This window comes from Miniopterus natalensis, chromosome 7 (assembly GCF_054644295.1).
Source record: "Miniopterus natalensis isolate mMinNat1 chromosome 7, mMinNat1.hap1, whole genome shotgun sequence".
Classification (NCBI taxonomy): domain Eukaryota; kingdom Metazoa; phylum Chordata; class Mammalia; order Chiroptera; family Miniopteridae; genus Miniopterus; species Miniopterus natalensis.
In genome coordinates this window covers 44,075,581-44,081,580 of record NC_142087.1, presented here as the reverse complement: position 1 = coordinate 44,081,580, position 6,000 = coordinate 44,075,581, and the positions used below count along the sequence as shown (strand labels likewise).

The 6,000-nt window shown below is 43.5% G+C and overlaps 1 pseudogene; it reads right to left on the bottom strand.

Moving 5' to 3' along the window:
- Positions 1 to 1,715: 1,715 nt before the first annotated feature.
- The window catches only part of LOC107535941 (protein PIMREG-like), a 73,050-nt pseudogene continuing 68,765 nt past the window's right edge, over positions 1,716 to 6,000 (bottom strand).

The following is a 6,000-nucleotide window of genomic DNA, read 5'->3' as shown; positions in this document are numbered from 1 at the left end:
CACATTCCCAGCCCACTATCCTTCCCCCCACCTCTCTGCTCTCCTTCATAGCAAAGCTCTTGAAAGAGTTGTCTACAATCACGCCTCTCACCTCCCATTATTTCTGGAACACACTCCGGTCAGGCTCTTGCCCTTGATTCCACTAAAACCAATCTTATGGTTGGCAAAGATCTCTTTCTTGCCAGGTTCAAGAAACAATCCTTAAACTTCATCTCCTCATCCTCTCAGCAGCATGTGACATAGTTGATTGCTCCCTCTTTCTTGATACACTTTTTTTGTAGTTGTTGGGTTCCAGAACCTCATACGTCCTTGGTTTTCTTATTTCAGCAGCTGCTCCTCTCAGTCTCCTTCCCTGGGTCTTTTTAATGTTTACGGAAACTGAAAGGGAGAAATGCCTCAGAGCTGAGTCCTCAGCTTTCTCTTCCCTATTTGCTCTCCTCCCCAGGTGATCTCATCCAGAGTCACCGCTTTAAATAACCTCTGGTCAGATACTTGTCTGAGAGAGGCCTTTCTTCTCCATGCCTCTCCTGCTCTGCTTTGTTTTTCTTCATGGCAGTTATCACTATTTGAAATCATATATATATTTAAACTTATTTACTTATTGTCTGTCTTCCCCATGAGAACAGGGATCTGGTCTGTTTTGTTCTCTGTTATATTCTCAGCAATTCTCAGAACAGTGCCTGGGACACAATAGACTAATATATATATATGTATGTATATATGTATGTATGTGTGTGTATATGTATATATATGTACATATACACACACACACATATAAAATCAGAAAGTCTTTATTATGAAAAAACAATGTTATCCACCGAAGTTACACACTGATTTCTTTCTAATAAAATGACAAAGCAGATTTCCTAAATAATTTAGGGCAGAAATTGCTACTCCCTGCCACTCACAGTGCCCTGTGCTGACAAAATAAATAGGTACTGTGGGCCTCAGGTCCCAGAACCTGGAAATCTCTCCCATCCCTTCTTTTGGAGCAGAGGTGGGAGCTGGTTCCCAATAGCCTGGGCACTGACAACACAGGGGGTGACTCCTCGCAGACCCTGTTCCTGGGTGCTCAGGTTAGCGCTCTGAAGCCTGCACTTCATGTTGCAAAAGAGGCAATCACAAGGCTCAAGTGTGGGGTGTGTTTCAAAGCCCAAAAGGGGTGTTCAGTGAACAATCCCCCTCTCCCTCCCAGGTCTCCCTGAGTTACTCTTGGGCTGTGGCAGGTGGTCTCTGCAGGGCTCAGATGTGATTGGAGCAGGAGATCAGAGGCCCCTGAGCAGCCCTCACCTGAGCCTTTGCTAGTCAGGTCCTTGTTTGCAGTGGCCCAGGGGCACTGCTAACTCCTGGGGGCTTCCTCCAGGAACTCAAGGGGAGGCACGGATCCTAGGTGTGGGCGCATGGGGGTTAGGCATGGCTTGCTTCCTGCCAGACAGAGCTCCATTCCTCACTGTGCTCCAGGTAGGGGAAGTGAGCACACCATAGCCTTCCCCCAAAATGAGGAGCTGGAAAGTGAGGTGAATAAGGTCAGCTGCTCTGGTCTGACTGGTCGAAAGACTGCACACTTCCTACTCTGCTGAGCATCAGCTCTGTGGGTTTTTCCAGAAGACTTAATTCTTTAACGTGCCTCCAGATATGCACATGTGCTCATGTAGGAAGGGAGGAAGAAGTGGGTGCTGAGGAGAAGGGCATTGCCTGAAGGGAACTGTCCTCAGTCACAAATGAGAAATGGTCATGGCACTACTAGAGCTCTCTTCAGCCATAATGGCCTCATCCAGCTCCTGGGAAAGCTCTTGGAGATGCTGGATTCCTGCCCCCACAGGCTCTAGGTCACTGTCAGATTCACGGAGGGAACAAAAGGGCCCTATAGAGAAACAAGGTCTCCAGAAGGTGGCCTCCCTCCTGTACCCCTGCAGTGGGTGGGCAGGTCGGCCCTTCTGGATGGAGAGGCGGTGACGCTCCCTGTCTCAGAGGCCCAGAGTTGAGCAGGCAGGAGTGGTTCCAGATAGCGGGGTGCCCCTCTGGCTCAGGCTGGGAGCTGGGGGCTACTGCCCTTCTGTGTCTCTCTCTTCCACCTCCTGGCTTTCACCTGGGTTTCCACCAGCCACTTGGTGCCACTTTGGCAGGACTCCTGGATTCTTTGGGACATGGCCTCCAAGGTGTTCTTCCTGAGCCAGCTGCAGCCTGGAGGCCCTGCTGCCCTGGCTTTAGACAGGAAAAAGCAGAGCTGGAGAGAAAGCTTCCATCTTCTCAGAGAATACATAATCACAGACACAATGTTGATAGAAATAGGGACATTAAAGGCCATCCTGGTGAGGGGTCAGCTGGAAATGAGTAACACTTTACAGGAAGCTGGAGGAAAGACAATCCTTGTTACAAAGTGGCAAAACGCTGGCCGAGTTGTGTTCATGGTCTAGTGTTTTATGGAAGGCAGAACTTTTAAGCAATGAAACTGGATATTGAGCTGAGGCGATTTCTAAGCTAAGTGTTAAAAGAGTGGCTTGGTTATAGTAAGATGAGAGAAGAGAGGTGTGATTGAAGAAGGGATTGTTAAACAATTCCAGAACCAGCACTTGAAGTTTTGGAAAATTTCAGCCACTCCACTTTGCAAAAAAAGAGAAATAACTTTCTGTTGTCTAAGCCACCCAGTCTATGGTATTTTGTTATAGCGCTCCAAGCAAAGACAGGTTTTGGGGCCAGTAATACCTGGAGAGGTGCACTGTGCGGCATTGCGTGCTGGCTGTTTTCCCTCTGGATTCAGTTCAGGGTTTTGCTCTGAATCAAAATGGTCTGGGAACTGGTTCTTCAAAAGATTGAATCTCTCACTTTGGGCCTTGCTAGGTAATTAATTGTCAAGGTAGTTCATTTTCTCATTTTCAGAGGGGAGGAAGGTCTTCTGGGACAAAGGAGATGCAGCCAGAGTGAAAACCTACTTGGCCTGGAAATGAACACTTCCTTTGCCTGACCCAGAAAGGAGATTGTGCATTCCTGCCTCAAAGGGGGGTTTTTAAACATGGAAATGTGGAAATGGGCAAGTAATTCACGAGCCTCAGGGTAAGGCAGAGGTGCCAAGGCTACCCAGAGGTGGGAGTTTATAAGAGGCAAAAAGACGTCCTGAGGACAAGTTTATACAAGAATGCTCAGGGAAGGACATAAAAGGAGGTGAGGCAAGAAACCTCAAGATTAATTTGGCATCTTGCAAATCTTTTTTGAGAAAATCTCCAACCTAGGGGCTGTCAGAAAGCCTTCCTGTGTTGTCCTCAGATGCTTGCTCTTGCCCCAAACCTGCTTCCTTCTTGGACGTGCATCTCACACCAGTCTTCAGATACTCAGCCTTGGCAGCATCTGAAGCAAATCATTTCTTGCTAGCACTTCCCCCAGGTGGGAGGGAGGACTCTCCCGAGCAGGTGCAGGCATGGCTAATGCAGAGCTGTGGCCCTTTCAGCTACTATTTTGTGGAGAAAAGCAGAGTGACTTCCTTCCGTCAGACATTCTCCACCCGTACTCCCACCATGAACAATTTTGGAGATTCTCTTGAATAACCAGATTAAATGCTCACTTCTCTCTTTTACTTGACTATTGACATGTGCAAAGCTTCTAAGGAAAGTGATACATTTGAGAGAAAGGCATGGGTTAGTAAATCTACGAGGCTGCTGTCCTTTAATTCTTGGTAAACTTTCCACTGAAGCAGCTAAGGATCCTACCATCTATTTAACACTAAGTTTGTTTAAAAAAAGCATTAATAGGTTCCTACTTCTAAAACCTGCAAGAAGTTGTGCTTTCGTTAAAAGATGAGTATTATTTAGCCTTTTTGAGGCATCTGCAAAATCCTTAACAAAGATAAGTATGTCCCACTGGCTAGGCTCCAAAGATGAAGCTAGAAACTTTAGCAATATTACTATATATGTAGTTTTTATCAATGTGGCAATATTTTGTCCATATGGCTTGTTACTATTTGGAAGTATTAACTATTAATGCACCTCAGTTTGATAAATAGCGGTTGTAGTTTGTTAATGCTTTTACTGACAGAAGTTACCTAGACAGTGTCTTACAACTGTGGAGGGCAAACCTAGTCTAAGAACTAATGCTTAGCAAAGCAAATTAAAAGTGGGAATGTTTGGACAATCTTGCAGTATCAAGAATGGTGTGCTTGCAGAATTTCTTCTTGACATCTAACTGACAGGTTCTAATTGGACTAGAAAGATTTTCTGTTGGATACCATATAAAATAATGGAGACAATGTGAATTCCAGAGAACTGATGAGGTTATATTACATGTGCAAGAAATCTGCTTGTAAACATGATTTTTGCAGGAAATCTATCAGTTAACAAAAGAAAAGGCTCTTCTTACCAAGTAGTCTGGTCCTCTTAATTCATAGTTCTCCAAATGTGGTCTCTGGACCACCAGCATCAGCTTCACCTAGAAATGTGTTATCAATGCAGATTCTCAGGCCCTACCCAGACCTAGTGAACAGAAGCTCTAGGGCTGGGGCCCAGCAGTATGCATTTTAACCAGTGCTTCAGGTGATTCTGATGCAGGCTAAGGTTTGGAAACCACTGTCTTGAACCCAAATCAGTACTGGGGCCAATAGCACTTTTTCAGTTCTGTAATTACTTAGGAGTTTTTATTACTTGGGAGATCTTGAAATATCAAATGTGGCCAGTCAAATTTTCTATAGACAAATGTTTTGCCTGGGTAGATAGGCAACTGATAATATTTTTCATTAATTAACTCATTCAACAACTATTTTCTGAATGCTTACAGTCTAGGCACTAGACAAGTAGTAGTGAATAAGACAGGAAAGAGCTCTGCTTCACAAGTTACCATTCTGGGCTAAATATTACATATATAGATCACACACACACACACACACACACACACACACACACACACACACACCACATTTCCTTGCAGGGAATGATTCTTTCTACACTGGACCTGATGATAAAACGATGTTTCATTCACATTAAACTAACACAGCCAGGTGAAAAGTGAACAGCTTAGTCAACCAGTTGTTTCATTAAACAGCCCCTAATGACTGGATTTTATTCCGCTGAATTGTCCAAACCAATGGGCTGTGTTGGAATTATGTCAACTTAGTAAGAATCTTCACTTATATGGAAGGCTATATCTGAACATTTCAGGCGGGAAACCATTGGTGGGTGAAAAGGAACACTTGAAACATAAACGATCCAGCTTGGTGGTTTTGTTACAGGCAAAATATGAAGTAAAGTGTATCTTAATTCTCCTGCATTTCTTACAGTTCTTAATATATGTGGTAGGATAAACAGCAACCTTTAATAAAGGAGCCATATTCTCTCCCATTGATGTTTCCATCTCTCTATTCCTCTCCCTCTAAAATCAATAAAAACATAACAAAACAAAAAAAATAATAAAGGAGCCATAGAATCTGGACTTGTTTCTTCACATTAGGGAACTAAATCATTCCATTTCTGTTACTGTGAATAATTTTTAAAGTAATTATTAAACACCAGTTGGCATATGAGGTTTTTGTGAACATTTCGTATGTTAAGCAGACATTGTTTGTGGTCCCCGAGGTGTCTCCTTTCTCAGATACTCATAAAAAATGAAAGACCACCTTTTGGAGGAAACTGCCAGGCTTACTCTCTGGCCATGCACAGGGAAACCAGAGGCACTTGCTTTAGAACTTAGACTAACCCAATCCATTTTTTTTCTGGGGCAGGAAAAAACAGGTATGGCTCCTAATTGAGGGTTTCAAACTCAAATGCTTTGAAGGTGCTAGACCGGTGGCATACATATATGAACAGGACAGATATATGAGATTTTGTTCCTTTATTTTTTTCTTTAGATTCTACATATTAGTGAGGTTATATGGTATTTGTCTTAGCATAGTACCTGCTAGGTCCATCCATGCTGTCTCAAATGGTAAGATTTCATTCCTTTTTATGGCTGAGTAATATTCCATTCTATGTATGTAACACAGCTTTTTAATCTACTTTTGTTTGTTAGCTTCTAAAT